Source organism: Hypomesus transpacificus, chromosome 10, assembly GCF_021917145.1.
Source record: "Hypomesus transpacificus isolate Combined female chromosome 10, fHypTra1, whole genome shotgun sequence".
Classification (NCBI taxonomy): domain Eukaryota; kingdom Metazoa; phylum Chordata; class Actinopteri; order Osmeriformes; family Osmeridae; genus Hypomesus; species Hypomesus transpacificus.
Window position 1 is genome coordinate 44,653 of NC_061069.1, and position 16,586 is coordinate 61,238.

Below are 16,586 nucleotides of genomic sequence, written 5' to 3' on the forward strand. Positions count from 1 at the left end.
AATAACAATAGGTTTCCTCCTGACGGAGGAATCCTAATAAGAAAAGGTAGAATCACTTATGTGGCTTCGCCGCTTCGCGGCTTGGCCACCAATAATAATACTACCAATTACAATAGGTGCCTCGCAGCTTCGCTGCTTGGCCCCTAATAATAATAAGAATACGTAGAAACACTTAAGGTGGCTTCGCTGCTTCGCGGCTTGGCCACCAATTATTCACCAAACTATTTCTCATGAAAACTTATCATTTTGAAACCAGTCCTGAACCTGTCCTGTTTCTTGTGCATTCCTACAGCGAACTCCTGCAGTATGTCAATCCTCAAGTCTGATGACCCAGGTAATTAGACCCAGGTATTTAGATCCAGAGCCACATGTACCTGGACAATGGTCAGGCTTTTGAAGATGTGTTTTGTCAGTTCAGGGTCCTTTCGTCCAACCACTAAATGGGAGGGCACTTTGGCCAAATTGCAGGTCTCTGTGCTGTCCATGGTGGCTCTGGTGCCATCAATGCACAGAAGCTCGTAATTGTCTGATGTCCAGATAGGAGCCATAACAATAGTGAGGCTTATGACATCAAAAGCTTTAGATTTTTTCATTAAAAGCCATCATTTAGTTGCCTGTGTTCGATAAAATATTGTAAAAGATCTATTCTTATTTGATTTGACTCAAATACAGTGACTATTGACAGTGCAGTGACAAACATGTTGGCATGAAAATTGATGTGTTTAACCTTAAAGTTAGGGTTAGAAACAGCCTATGGGGTTTGAAATTCAATAGTGATGTAACAATTACAGTATCCTTGGGACAATGGATGCATGCTATGCTAGTGCTCTAACTCTCACCAGGAACAGTCGGGTGATTGACAAAGGCCACATCTCCTTTCCCATCTTTTAGACATCTGGTGGCAGCGGAGAGACAATGGCATCATAAAATAAACAGTGGGGCGGGGTTGGGAGCTGGATAGCTTTGTAGCATTGTTTAGACTAGAGGCAGACAAGGGAAATTGTCTAGAGGCAGTACACTCATTGGAAGGCCCCAGCATAACCATAGTAGGGTTCACTGTGGGTCTTGGTGCAGTCTCCCCTACACAACTTGCATAGTGAAGGTTTGGTGGCTCCAGGGACACAGCTTTCCAGGAAGAACGTACTAACCACTGTAGATTAAAGTATTGTGTCATTACACACACAAAAAAGTTGAAGAGTTGCATTAACAGAAGCATTCTGTGTGCAGGACATGCACAGTACAGTATGTTGGACCTACAAACACTCTGCTAACATGTGAAAGAGATAACAAAGGCAATAGAGACTACACATTGACAATTCCAACTGAAAGCTGGCTGGGAATTTAGGAAATGTTCATGTTAAATATAATAAAAAGAGTCAGTGTCATAGACCGGTAAAAAAAAAATTCTAAGCACTCAGTACCCACTCACCATCCTCAACAGGTTTGACCTCAGGGCCATCCCACTGCATTATTTCCTTGGATAGTAGCATTCCAATTGGAATATTCCAGCCTGCTGATTTTTCAATACCAGTGTGGCATGATTACATTCCCAGGAGGTCGTTGAACCCAAACTTTGTGCCCTTCCTGGCTACAGCTATTGCATAGTAACAGTTCTCTGATGGTACAGGAAAAATATGAAAATACTAAGAAATAAACAACATGAAACTACCATCCATTGTTATTCCGTTTATGTCATCATCATTACAAACCTACCGATGCCAGCATACTCTGCAATGATAGGACACAGTTCATAGGGTTTGAGGCCAGCTGTGTAGATATCCCCTGAATCCAGAGTGATAGCATAGCATCTGCCTCACTAGCCTACCAGGGGGCGTGTGGAGTATTAGAGAGAAAGAGAGACAATACGATACAGTAGGTCAGCTTTTAGCTTTACAGCTGTAGGGGAAAATATATAACCTTTGCAGGGCCTTTGCAGTTTTTTAGACAATCGTTTTCTAAGGCAATGATTTCTCTCTCACGTGAATCGCTTTGATGCATTCAATTAACCCATCTCCTTTTACGCAGGAAAACGGTCCCGGTATTATATCTGGCCAAGTCCCTCCTGCTTTTAAACAAGCAGTCATCAAGCCCCTGCTTAAAAATCTAAAATGGGATCCTGGATTTCTAAGTATAGGCCAATCACAAATGTAATCTCTCTTTCGAGAATACTTGAAAAGCTATGAACCTCCAGCTTACCGAACACCTCCTCTCAAATAAATGGCATGAATCCCTCCATTCTGGATTTTGTTCTCCTCACAGTACTGAAACAGCACTCACCAAAGTAGTCGAAGACTTCCAGCTGGCCTCTGACACAGGCTCTGTGCCTGCGATAAATCTAGTTCAAAGAATCTATTTGTGTGTTTCACTGACATCTTAATCAGCACTGCATCACGGGAACTGTGCACTAGTATAAATAAAGCAGATAGCCAGAGCCCACAATAGTATTTATTTGTGTTTATCTATACCACATCTAATTGGATCTGCCTTTCTTAACAGTTCATTGTGTAGCATTATACAATACAGGCAGTGAGCACAAAATGTCAAATGGAATCACCTTTTGAATTCTTATAAGATAAGATATACCTTTATTCGTCCCACAATGGGGAAATTCGGGCATTGCACCGGCAAAGTGGACAGAAGTGTACATACAATTTACAAAGTAAGTACGAGATATGATTAAAAAAAAATATATAAAAAAGATAACACCAGTTGCATATGGAGACCAAATATGAATAAACAAATATAAATATTGCACAGTAGTTTGCACTTTAAGTGTGTGCATGAGTTATTTAGTTTCCATGTGTTTGTGTGTGTAGAGCAGTGCTGTTTGTATAGTCTAAGAGCTGTCTGGTGGTCCCACCGCTCAAGAGCACCCGGTCCCAACATAAGCTCTTCTCCAGTCTGGCCCCCCAATGGTGTTATCAATTCCCCACCCCCATCAGAGACACTGACTGTCTCCCCACGTTCAAGACAAGGCTCAAGACACACTTGTTCCGGTACTAAAGGCCGAAATATGCTTCTGCGTCTCCGTTTACGGATGGGCGGGCACACGGATACGCATGGATACGGACGGATAGACTGCGTTTACGAGGGCTGACGGAGAGCTTTTAGAGGGCGTTCCACGGAGACGAGGGCGTTCCCATGTGTCCGTTTTTCGAAAAACGCAGAAGCATATATCGGCCTTAAGGAATGATTGACTGGACCTGATGTTAGTTTCCTTCAAGATCACAATGACTCTTATTGAGAGACTTGTTGCTCTTGTTGGTTAGTTGTAACTGACTTAAAGTTATTGTACTCGCTGTGAATTATATTATTGTTGCTTGCTTTTTCTACAGGTCACTGTTGCACTTCTGAGGTTCATGTTGTTTAATTGTAACTCGTCTAACTACCTGCTTTTATGGTTCGCCCTTTGGTACCTATTTAGTTTTTCACAATGTATGCTAAATGTTTTGGCTACCCGCAATGTTTGGGGCCATCTCGTTATGATCAGTGACCTATGCACTTTTGTAAATCTCTCTCTTTGAAGTCGCTTTGGATAAAAGCGTCTGCTAAATGCATAAATGTAACTCTCCCTCCAACGTCAACAGCTGCAAAGTTCAATAGTCTTCGGGTCTTTTACTAAATGATGGAGTGGAAAGGGGGAAGTGAACGTGTGGACCAAAAGACTGGGGTGGCATGTTTTGGATAGGAGATTTATGCCAATAAAGACCATCAGGTCATTGGCAGTAGGATGATTGGATGAAGATTGGGCCGATGTATTTGTCATATGAATGGTGTTTCTGCCTATTTAAATTAGAACAAAGTGTTTTAATTTCAAAGTGTGCATTAATTTCAAAATAAACTTGTAATACAAAATAAATAACTTTTCATGTATACTTTTACTATGTTAGGTTTTATTGTGGTAGGAGTAAAGGAAATAATTAAGCCTATTTTGGTGTATATTGGGCATATTCGATTAGTGTATAGCTCATTTGCATATTAACATACATTTTCAAAGAAACTATGAAAAGTTTCATATTGATATTGAGTAAAGGGAAAAAAATAGCCCCCATTGCGGTGTAATGTTGACTGGCCTTATTGGAACAACTTATTGGCACACATCTCAGATTGATGAGAATTTAACATTTTTCCTCAACTAGGATTTCTTAGGACGTTTTGTATGTTGTTCTGGACACCTTATAGAAGTGATCTAAGCTGCAAAAAAAAAGTTTACAATTAGTCTGTCGTAAAGCGCTACTTTGCCTGGACTAATAGTAACAAAGTTACATACTAGCTAGTTATAACAGTTACACAGAAAGAGACACAATATGACAACGAAGTCCAAGTGGACTTAAAGAAGGCAGTGTTAGGCAATCAACTGCAACTACAAAAATGACAGTATTTATGCCTTTCATCGCTTCCCCAAAGACCCTGACAGGTTAATTTTGTCGGTAGCGTAATCTTATTCAGCTGCTAACTTTTTTTGGTCTAGTAGTAGGCTAGTAAACGTAATTCCTTAGACACAGGAACGGCAGGTATAATGATATGGATATGACAATAAATAAAAATTAGTTTCTTAAGTTAATTTGCTGAATTCATATACAGTGCCCTCCAAAAGTATTGGAACAGTGAGGCCAATTCCTTTATTTTTGCTGTAGACTGAAAACATTTGGGCTTGACATCAAACGATGAATGTGAAACCAGAGATCAACGTTTCAGCTTTTATTTCCAGGTATTTACATCAGGATCTGATGCACAAATTAGAAAATATCACCTTTTTGTTCGAACCCACCCATTTGTCACGTGAGCAAAAGTATTGGAACATGTGACTGACAGGTGTGTTTTGTTGCCCAGGTGTGTCCTATTACATACATTATTCAATCAATAAATACCACTGAATGTCTACACTCAGGTTCAGATCGGGTAAGATAGGTTTTGTCTATGCAGACTGTATTCAGAGGTGAAAACAACATGAAAACCAGAGCGCTGTCTTTGGGTGAAAAACAAGCAATTGTGAGTCTTAGAGAAGATGGAAAATCAATCAGAGCCATTGCAGAAACATTGGCCATAGCCAGTACAACCATTTGGAATGTCCTGAAGAAGAAGAAAACTACTGGTGTACTAAGTAACAGACGTCGAACAGGTAGACCAAGGAAAACATCAGCAGTTGATGACAGAAACATTGTAAGAGCTGTAAAGAAAGACCCTAAAACAACTGTTAGTGAGATCAGCAACAACCTCCAGATGGCAGGAGTGAAGGTATCACTATCTACTGTTCGCAGAAGACTTCATGAACAAAAGTACAAGGGCTACACCAGAAGATGCAAACCACTCATTAGCAAGAATAATAGGAAGGCCAGGCTGGAATTTGCCAAAAAGTACAGAGATGAACCTCAAAAATTCTGGGACCAAGTTTTATGGACTGATGAGACAAAGATTAACTTTTACCAAAGTGATGGAAAGGCTAAAGTTTGGAGAAAGAAAGGAACTGCTCATGATCCCAAACACACAAGCTCATCTGTGAAACACGGTGGAGGTAATGTCATGGCTTGGGCTTGCATGGCTTCTTCTGGGACGGGCTCATTAATCTTCATTGAGGATGTAACACATGATGGCAGCAGCAAAATGAACTCGGAAGTCTACAGAAACATTTTGTCTGCCAATTTAAGGAAAGATGCAACCAAACTGATTGGCAGAGCCTTCATCATGCAGCAAGATAACGACCCAAAACACACTGCCAAAACAACAAAGGAGTTCATCAGGGGCAAGAAATGGAAGGTATTAGACTGGCCAAGTCAATCTCCAGACTTAAACCCTAAAGAGCATGCATTTTACCTGCTTAAGAGGAGACTGAAGGGAGGAACCCCACAAAACAAACAACAACTGAAAGAGGCTGCAGTGAAAGCCTGGGAAAGCATCAAAAAGGAAGAATGCAAAAGTTTGGTGACGTCAATGGGTCACAGACTTGCTGCAGTTATTGAAAGCAAAGGATTTGCAACTAAATATTAAGTCTTATTCACTTAAATATGTTTTAAGTATATCTGTTCCAATACTTTTGATCACATGACAAATGGGTGGATTCAAACAAAATGTGATATTTTCTTAGTTGTGCATCAGATCCTGATGTAAATACCTGGAAATAAAAGCTGAAACGTTGATCTCTGGTCTCACGTTCATTATTTGATGTCAAGCCCAAATGTTTTCAGTCTACAGCAAAAATAAAGGAATTCGCCTCACTGTTCCAATACTTTTGGAGGGCACTGTATTTCATTGATAATTTTGCACTATTTGTGTTGCCAGGGGCGGTTTTAGGCACGGGCAGACCGGGCAACCGCCCGGGGCAGCATTTTTTCATGTCACGTGGGTGGCACACGAGCAATTTAAAAGCAACAAAAAAATCTGTTTGTGGGGAATTGGCATATTGGCGCCCCCTTCAGGCTGCTGCAGGCACCCCTGCTTGCTAAGACGGTGCCGTGCAGCTTTTTTGTTTGCCGCCGGCAGGTATTAGTGGTGCTTGTTCCGTGGGGGGTCGGGGGGCGGCCGACGGGGTAGGGGGCGGCACAAGATTTCTTCCTCCTGGGGGGGGGGAGAGGGTGCAAGTGATAAACTCGCCCTGGGCGCAGGCACTGTGTGTAGCTAAGTAGGCTACTGTAACGTTGTAATGTGTAGAGCTAGCGTGTGCTACCTCCTGGGAAACGGTCTAACATGAAGCTATTATAACATTATATGAACTCATCACTTTATTCCTGTCACACTTGGCCTAATGTAGAGAGTAATACAATTCATAAAATCCTTGAAATTCCCTGTCAATATAAGTTATTTGGGTCACCCAGCGTTGCAGATGTGTACGGAAGTGAGAAGCGGAAACGATCACATCTGTTTTCCGGTTCGAACGTTGGGTGCTCCGCATGAACAGGACTCTGCGTCTTTGCGCATGCTTGAGATCCCGCCGCCTCGCCAGAGCATAGAGTTAATATAACTAGAGTAAGCTACTTTTGTCTTCCAAGATGGCGTCCCCATTCATTTGGACTGCGGCTGCATGAAACGACAGGCGAGAGTGGCCGCTTGCAGTCGGGGAGGAGTTGAAAACGGCTCTGTGAAGTCGGACATTTCAGCTTCTCGTGGTCTGCTGCGTTGACGTCAGTCACGGCCGATTAAGCGCTGTTTGCTTACTTTACTCTATTTATAATTAAACGTAGTCTTTCCATTAGTGAAGAGGCGGAGTTCAACAGTTTGGTCCGGATTTGAGCATTGGGGAAACTGAAGGTGTCCCAATATTACAAAACACGCGTCAAAGTTGTTGTGTGTGAGTCTGGCCAATCATGAAATAGTTGTGTCGTCACTTGAACCCGTGCAGTTGCTCTTGAGAAAATACGCTCGGCTACGAATCGATTTCACGGTACTTTGATAGCTACGTCACAGTGACGTGTCCTCAATGCCGTTTAAAGTCGGACAAAAAGTCTAACCATAATTCACTGTTTCAAGTCAGCCGTCTGCAGCCGGCTGCAGTGCCGCATGAAGTCGGGTCACGTGGAACGCACCTAGTGGCTCTTTTTTCCCTTAGCTCCGAGACCTTTTGCACGCTTGCAACTAGCTGTACACATCATACTTTGCGACAGCCAGTCGCGAGCATAGATTTATATGGGCTGTTTATCAATCCACGTTTTTTTCCGTTCTTGTGTTCTTGCGAACTCGTTTGACGTCATCTTTCATTGCCCAAGTACGGTTCCAATCCAAAGAACACAAGTCACCAAGAATGCCCAAAATACTCGGAAATGTTCTTGATCCGCCCCTTTTATTGAGGATGCATCGGATGGCTTGAGCGAGAACGCCTCTGATTCCCCAGAAGTGCGTGAGACGTCAAGAAGATGTCAAGCGAGGCGGACAAACCTTACAACTGTACGGTGTTCATTTTAGGACATCCTCAGATCTCAGACTCAAGTGTCAGACTCAAACGAAAAGGCGTCAAGTCTCAGGCGAAACGGCTTCTGCCTCAGAAAAACCTCAGACAAAACGTTCTCAAACCAAACGCCATCATTCTCAGACAAAACAATCTCAAACTAAATGGCGTTATTCTCAGACAAAACGCTCTCAAACTAAACGGCGTCATTCTCAGACAAAACGCTCTCAAACTAAACGGCGTCATTCTCAGACAAAACGCTCTCAAACTAACTTAGTCAGATTTTTTTGGTCAAAGCTAGATGAAGGAGCTGTTGACTACCTTTCTGAATTAGCTAAAGTTGCAGCTTATAAAGTGAATACCATGGTGTTGTTTCTGTTAATCAGCATCTGAATTAAAATGTGACGAGAAATAGGCAGTGTAGTCGATGGAAATGTTCTTATTTTATTGATGAAACGGCTAATTTGTAAATTTGCTCCGACTTTTCGATAACCTAGCCAGCATCTCAGTGCAGTGCAGACACTAGTTAACATGAGGTACTGTAAGTTAGCAAGGGCTACAGAAAACGTAAAATTACAGGTAGACGGACCATTTTTTAGCTTTGTTATGTAGTTTTTGTAGTTAGTCAGTGTTATCATAATGCTTTGAGTCCAGGAAAACCCTAACCATCTCAATTCATTCTCCGTCCTTGCATCCTGGCAAGACCATTCTGGCAAGGACGCTTGCAAGAACGTTCTTCAAAAGAAGTTCTCAGCGTTCTTCGGATTTATAAACAGCCATAGTTACGAACGCGTGAGCTAAGGCATTGCAGTGGCAGAATCTATGGGCAGGAAGTCCGATAAGAATCAGAGACATGATGCAAACTTAACGTAAATGTATTCTGTCACTGTATAGTATTCCTTCCACTTGTTTTTTAGAAATAGCCTAGGCTATAGGGCTAAATATAGGGCTATTCTAGATGGAACTAATCACATATGTTGCTTTTTTTCTTCGTGATATGAGTATGATTTCCAACGCATTGTATCGGATGAAATAAACTGTTAACATGAACAGCTCCGTCGTTGTTCTAGCCAGGCAAATAAAGCTTAGTTATTTTGGTAACCGAAATGTTCCATAATGCAGACTTACCATAGCTTACTGTCAACTTTATATTCAAACGAAATGCCACGAAATTCACACTGCCTTCAAGTTATCATCAGTGTAGAAATGTGGCCAGTGTTTTATATGTTCATCCTTCAAAACCAAACGCCTATTAATGGATATAACGTGATCTAACAAAACTTGGTAATAATGTAATAAAAGCTTGAGAACTGTGTCTAAAATATAGGCTACCTACTTTATTGAACTTTTGCCTTTGAAAGGGGCTTATTCACAGAACCATACAAGACGTTTCCATCAGATGTAACTCGCTGCTCACCGGTCTCCCATCATGCACAACCCGCCCTCTTCAGAGGATTCAGAACGCAGCGGCCCGTCTGGTCTACAATCTACCCAGACGCTCCCACGTTACCCCGCTCCTCATCTCCCTCCACTGGCTACCCATAACGGCCCGCATCAGATTCAAGACCCTGGTACTGACCTTCCGAGCAGTGAACGGGACTGCGCCCGACTACATCAAGTCTCTCCTGCAGCCTTACACCCCCACCCGCCACCTACGGTCTTCTTCAGACAACCGCCTGGTGGTCCCACCTCTCAAGACCGCCCGGTCCCAGCACAAGCTCTTCTCCTGCCTGGCACCCCAGTGGTGGAATCAACTCCCCACCTCCATCAGAGACACGGACTGTCTCTCCACCTTCAAGTGAACGCTCAAGACACACTTGTTCCGGGAGTACAATGGTACTTAGGAATGGTTTGCTGAACCCAACGCTAGTTTCCTCAAGGTTCACAATGACTCTTGCTTAGACTGTTGCTCTTGTTGGTTAGTGGTAGCTGATTTAAACTGTTGTATTCTTTTTTTAGTTAATCCTATTTGTATTGCTTTCCTACAGGTACACCTGCACTTAGAAATTAATGTTGTGTAATTTTTAACTTGTTTAACTACATGCTCTTATGGTTTCTTCCCTTTAGCACTATTTTTTGGTTGTTCACAATATGTACTTCTTGTTTTTGACTACCCGCAATGCTGTGGGGCTATCTTGTTGTTATTATCAGTGACCTATGCACTTTGTGAAGCTCTCTCTTGGAAGTCGCTTTGGATAAAAGCGTCTGCTAAATGAATAAATGTAAATGTATGTAAGTGGGGGTGAAACATGATCACTGAGGACCTTCATTGTCCCACAAAAGCAGTCTGGCTTGATGACACGATCAAAAACAGAATAATGGGTGTGTTTATCAAAAGCTTCTGAAGGCAAAACTAATATTATTTAAATAGGCCTATACCCAGCTAACAAAATGACGTCCCCAGGACGTCCCCTGAACGTCCCCGAATGTTATCAGGACGTCGCAAGGGTACGTCCCCAGGACGTTTTTTTGTAGGGTCCCCTGAAAGTCCCGGGGACGTCGCAGACAAACGTCCCCGGGACGTCCATGTAACGTCCTAATAACATTTAGGGGACGTTCAGGGGACGTTCATGGGGACGTTCCCTTGCGACGTCCTGATAACTTTCGCATACCAAATGCAGAATCAATTTCTCAACCTTAATTTATAGTCACATTTATAGATTTAATGTATATTTGTTGTGTACAAAGTACAAAATGCATATTAGCCTATAGTGCAAAACTAAACTGAATGTGTTCACTTAAACTCATCAAGGTAATTTGACATCTTTATTTTTTTAAATCAACTTTAAGTATAACAGGCTGCTGCTAAGTATTGTGTGTTGTAACTTATAATGTGTATGCTTGTAGAAGAACAAACACGATTTATAGTATAAACAAACACTTTATTCAAATACATTTTAAAAGCCTGAATACATTTTCTTATATTTTAATTGTGTCAACCCCTCCTCGTTCCCTCCCTACTCCTCCTAATCGTCCTCCACCAGTTCGTCCGGAATCAACACCTGCAACATGAATTAGCTACAGTTAGACAGCAGATCAAATGCAAAGAACATTAAGTGGAAGTGTATTTTATCCATATGCTCCTGGAGTTATTTTTAGGACCGTAACAAGTTAAACGGAAAGCTTCCCTGACCTTCAGTATCCAGATATTTACAACCATCTAGCTAGTGCTAATCAACTTTCCTTCATCAACTCATCGTGAACATTTGTCCGACGTAGCATATCATTATGCTACTTTTCTTGCAAAACGTCTTGGTTTATTGTAGCTCTGGTGTAACTGTCCAAAAGTAGCTTGCTACTCTATAGTACAGTAGAGCTTACGCTACTTGCTAGAGCTGTAGCCTTCACCTGTCCAAAAGTAGCTTCAGCTGTATTTTCTGTATCCTTAAAGAGACGACACCAGTGTGTAGGCATCCGATTTAAAGCTAGCTAGTGCTATCGAGAACATTGTTAACTACTGTACAAATTAAGATACTGTACGACGTCTCAATTTAGCCGACTTAGAAAACTAGTGCCAACTCAAATTGGCTAGAAATTAATACACATTAATTTTCGATATGGCTATTTCACGTTGGATAAATACATAGATAGTAGAGCTAAAGTTTGTATTAAAACATATTTACCTCAAATTCTGTCCCTCGGGTGGCCCACGTTCACAGGAGTGCGCTAAATTACTCTAAACTAGCCAAGTACACAAAAAACACTATTAAAAACACAAAAACAAAGACCTAAACTATCAACACTAAAACTTAAGTTGAAGAAATATCTACACAAATTGATTATCAAACGGTATTATAGCTATAAATGAAGGATGCGGGATCAAAAAGTTTTGCTGTCTCTCAAGGACTTCAACTTCACTCAACAACAGGGTCACGTCACAAGCGGTGACGTCCGCAAGGAACATTTCTAGAGACACAGCTGGTGTCTTTGGATAGGCTGGATCCAGTTTAGATGTTTTGTTTCAGTACATCCCCAAATTATTTATGACTATAATGTATTACTTCGCTCAAATGCAAGTTATTGGTATCATACATAAACAATTGATTTAATACTGTACAGTTTCCAGAGTGACAGTAGGCTATAGCTCGAGCAATTTCACATCAAAGAATGACACACAAACGAAAATATCAGTTCGGAATTTCGATGGTTACGTTATGACCAACGAATGACGTTCTGGAACCCCCCAAAAGTTTTAAACATAATGTCATATCATAACCAACCAGGGACGTTCCTGGAACGTCGCTAATGTCCCCAAATTGTTTTAACATAATGTCGTATCATAACCAACCAGGGACGTTCCTAGGACATTCCTGGAACGTCCCGAATGTCCCAGAATTTTTTTTTAACATAACGTCGTATCATAACCAACCAGGGACGTTCCTGGGACGTTCCTGGAACGTCCCGAATCAGGGTTCATACACATTTTGACCAATGGATTTCCATGACTTTTCCATGCCTTTTCAATTACTTTAAACCAAATTTCCATGACCAAACTTTTTGTGAAATCTTAGTGTATACGTTAAAAAGTTGTATAACACGGCTGTTCGTAATACTGTAGAATGCTCCATTCACTTAAATGGGGCTTCCCAACGTTCTGCGGTGAACAATTTTTAAATATTTGAACTTGGCTATGCATATTTGACCGCTGTCAGGGAAGTGGCCTTTTTGCCTCGGATTCACATCTTTCGTAGCACTCCGCAAGCAGTCCGGTAACTTTTCAACCCCAGCGTACTCCGTTGCTTAGCGACGTCAGCTGATTTGAAGCCTAAAGAATATTCAACGTCTATGAAGTTCTATGGAAGCAAATCGTGACCAAAATTCAAATTAAAATGCATTTCCAGAAATGCATTTTCATTTTAAGAATGTGGCTGCATTATTTGACTCATAAATCAAATTAGTATTCAATCATCCTATTTGCATTTTCATTTTCTTCTTTAAGACTGCTCATTCTTTCCCTTAATTAAAATGAAAACGAAAAAGACATTTGAAATTTAATTTTCAAAATATGCCCCAGCAAATAGATACCAAAATTCAATTTGAAATGATAAATTTGAAAATGAAAATGCATTTCCAGAAATGCATTTTCATTTTAAGAACGTGGCTGCAAAATCGTGACCACAATTCAAATTCAAATGCATTTCCAGAAATGCATTTTCATTTTCAAGAACGTGGCTGCAAAATCGTGACCACAATTCAAATTCAAATGCATTTTCAGAAATGCATTTTCATTTTAAGAACGTGGCTGCAAAATCGTGACCACAATTCAAATTCAAATGTATTTCCGGGAGGGAGCGAGGGGGGAGGGAGCGCCATGATACCTTTGGAATGACTAGTTAATGCCGCCTCTCCCATGATTGAAATGTCGAATGATCTTCCACCACACAACCGACATTTTGCTCGTCCCGGGTCTTTGTCTGTTGTAATGTATCTACCATTTGTAGCCAAGCATCATTAAATCTACACTTTCCTGGCATTTTGAATTATCCCTCGCGCTTCTCTGAGAGAGCGTATGCCTGCTTATATTTTGAGCGTATTTCTTTTAAAAGCATGTGATTTAAAACTCAGCGTAAATGAACAACATGAAAATATGATTATAACAACTTTCCATGACTTTTCCAAAACTTTAGGGTTTTTATTTTTTTTCAAGCACTTTTCCAGGCCTGGAAATAACAATTTTAAAATTCCAGTTTTTTCCAGTTCCTGGAACGTCCCCTGAAAGTTAAAAAATAAATGTCTAAATTGTGACCTTTTAGGAACTTTAAAAACGTCCTAAGGATGTCCTAGGGACATCTTAAGGATAACGTCACGGTATGACCTATAGGGGACCAAATAGGAACGTCACCGAACGTCTCCAGGACGTCCCTTGTTAGCTGGGATGTAACAGACGTGGTCTTGCAAGTTCCGTCAGATGTATACGGGCCTCCGTCCGCTCCCACGGGGAGTCGAATTCACCACCTCTGACTTCCCAAGCGCCACCATTACCAACTACGCCAACGAAAAGCTAGCAATTCATTGACGCGGGTGGCCTGTTACATACATGAGGAGTGAGTTTCACCACACACCGGCTACATTATACAGTGACCGAATACATTCCGTTAAGTTTGCATCATGTGTCTGATTCTCATCGGACTTGTACCCCATTCTGCCCATAGATTCTGCAACTGCAATGCCTTAGCTCACACGCTTGTAATCATATAAATCTATGCTCGCGACTGGTTGTCGCGAAGTATGACGTGTACAGCAAACGTGCACGAGGCAAGCCCCCACCCCTCGACTCTCGGTTTGAGGCAACAGCCCCGGTGGATGTAGGTGGTATTGCATTTCCGATTTTCTACCCGACTCGTCCGGTCGTTTTTATTCTATTAACTCCAGTCAACATATCTAAAACTATCTCCCCCAATAATTTTTGTTCGATTCTCGAACCTGGCTCATACTACTAGCTTTTTCATAGAATAATTTTTCCTGATTTTTGCTAAGATTGAAACCAATCCGAAATGGGTAAACTAGCAGCCCATTTATTTGCTTACGTCAAGAAAAGTTGCCTGGAAACGTGCTCACGGATACGAACAATGAACGAGCACAAAAGGGAGCATCAGCAAATCGCTGATTTACCTGAGCTGAATGAGAACAAGGAGAAAGGATTTGATAATCTACAGCTGCCTGCCTTTATTGTAGCACGTTTTACAAATGGTTGCACATACATGACGGTTGTTTGTAGAGTCAATTTCAGTTATTTTAAAGCAGATTTAACCATTTTGTAATGAACGCTATTATGCTCATGGCATGACAAACGTAATTATAGCCTAATATAATTAGTTATAATATCGTGGCATGTTACAGCGTCATTATATATTGTTGACATGTTATTCTGAGGCAAAGACAAAGATGAATAAATCATGTCTGATAACATCAATATTGTTATGGTCGTTATATTGTTAGAACTTTAAGTCAGTTAACACCACAACGATGGCATTAACAATAAGCTAGTAATAGTAAACAAACACTCATCATCATTATAATAGTAACAAAGGTATATGCTTAATTTGCTTTGCCAAGCTAGAACAACGACGGAGCCAGATATTCAGGTTTACAGTTTATTTATCCGACACAATACATAAGCAGTTAAACTATAAACACGAAGCAAAAAGAACAACGTATAGGCCCTGCACGTATAATACTACAGTACTAATTGTATTGATTTTCGTAAAGTTCACATGTAGGCTATCTTCTTCTTGATCGGACTTGTACCACATTCTGACAGTTTTCTGCAATGCCTTAGCTCCAGCTCACAAGCTCGGGACTGGTTGTCGCAAAGTATGACGTATACAGCTAGTTGCAAGCATGCACGAGTTTTGGAGCTAGGAACAAGCTTCTGCGCAAGACCGGACGAGTCGGTCTGGAAAGATGGCGCGGTCCGTTAGGAGCTCTCGCTTGCCTCACTGAGCACTTTTCATAGAAATGAATGGGGACGCCATCTTGGAATACAGAAGTAGCTGTCTCTAGTTATATTAACTCTATGGCACGAGGTCTCAGAGCTAGGGAAAAAAAGAGCTACTGTTTAAAGCTAGACCGGAAGACACGGAAGTGGAAAGATGGCCGCGTCCAGTCTCGCGCTCTCGCTTGCCTCACTGCGCCACTGAGCACTTTTCATAGAAAAATGAATGGGGACGCCATCTTGGAAGACAAAAGTAGCTTACTCTAGTTATAGGCTGTGTCTACTACCGCGCACTTGTGCACTTCGAGCACTGACTTTCAGTGCTTAGGGCGCTTCACTCACAAAACCTGCAGAATTCAGTGCAATGAAAGTACCCTGATGGCGCACTGCAAACGGTCCAAAAAACAGTGTACAACGATGGACACTACTCGCCCTAAACGGGCGCCATCTTGGCTACGTAACGGAAAAGGAGGAGCCCTTTCCGGCAGCTTTTTCAACTTGAGTGGAGAAGCGCGTTCATTTTGGCAGGTTTTGCGGGTGTCGCGAGCAGATTTGCGTCCTCACTTCCACCAAGTGTTTAACGTAAGTGTTCCAATTAAGACAGCACTCATCAGTGACGGAGTGCACTGAATATGGAAGTGCACTGTTTTGCAGTCCACTGTGTTGCAGTGTACTTTGTAAAGTGCGCGGTAGTAGACACAGCCTATGAGCCGAGCGCATTTTCTCTAGAGCAACTGCACGGGTTCAAGTGACGACACAGCTATTTCATGATTGGCCAGACTCACACGCAACAACTTTGACGCGTGTTTTGTAATATTTGGACACCTTCAGTTTCGCCAATGCTCAAATCCGGACCAAACAGTTGAATAAAAAATGTATGGAAGAAAGGGTTTTACTCCACCTCTTCACTAACGGAAAGACTACGTTTAATTATAAATAGAGTAAAGTAAGCAAACTGCGCTGAATCGGCCGTGACTGACGTTAACGCAGCAAACCACGAGAAGCTGAAATGTCCGACTTCACAGAGCCGTTTTCAACTCTTCCCCGACTGCAAGCGGCCACTCGCCTGTTGTCATCATGCAGCCGCAGTCCATGTCGAACGCACCTGTTGTCATCATGCACGAAATGTAGAGGGACGTATAGCTTCACCTTGCTCTCCGTTCGCCGTCTTTCTCGAAATGTTGATGTTGTTGTTGTTGGTAGTGGTGAAGTGGTCGAGCGGAAAAGGCTGTATCCCTACTAGTTGTAATGAAAACATCCTCAAGTATCGTA

At 41.7% G+C, this 16,586-nt stretch overlaps 1 pseudogene; it reads right to left on the reverse strand.

Moving 5' to 3' along the window:
- Window positions 1-374: 374 nt before the first annotated feature.
- LOC124473054 lies at window positions 375-3,061 on the reverse strand (annotated as a pseudogene).
- Between the last annotated feature and the right edge of the window lie 13,525 nt (window positions 3,062-16,586).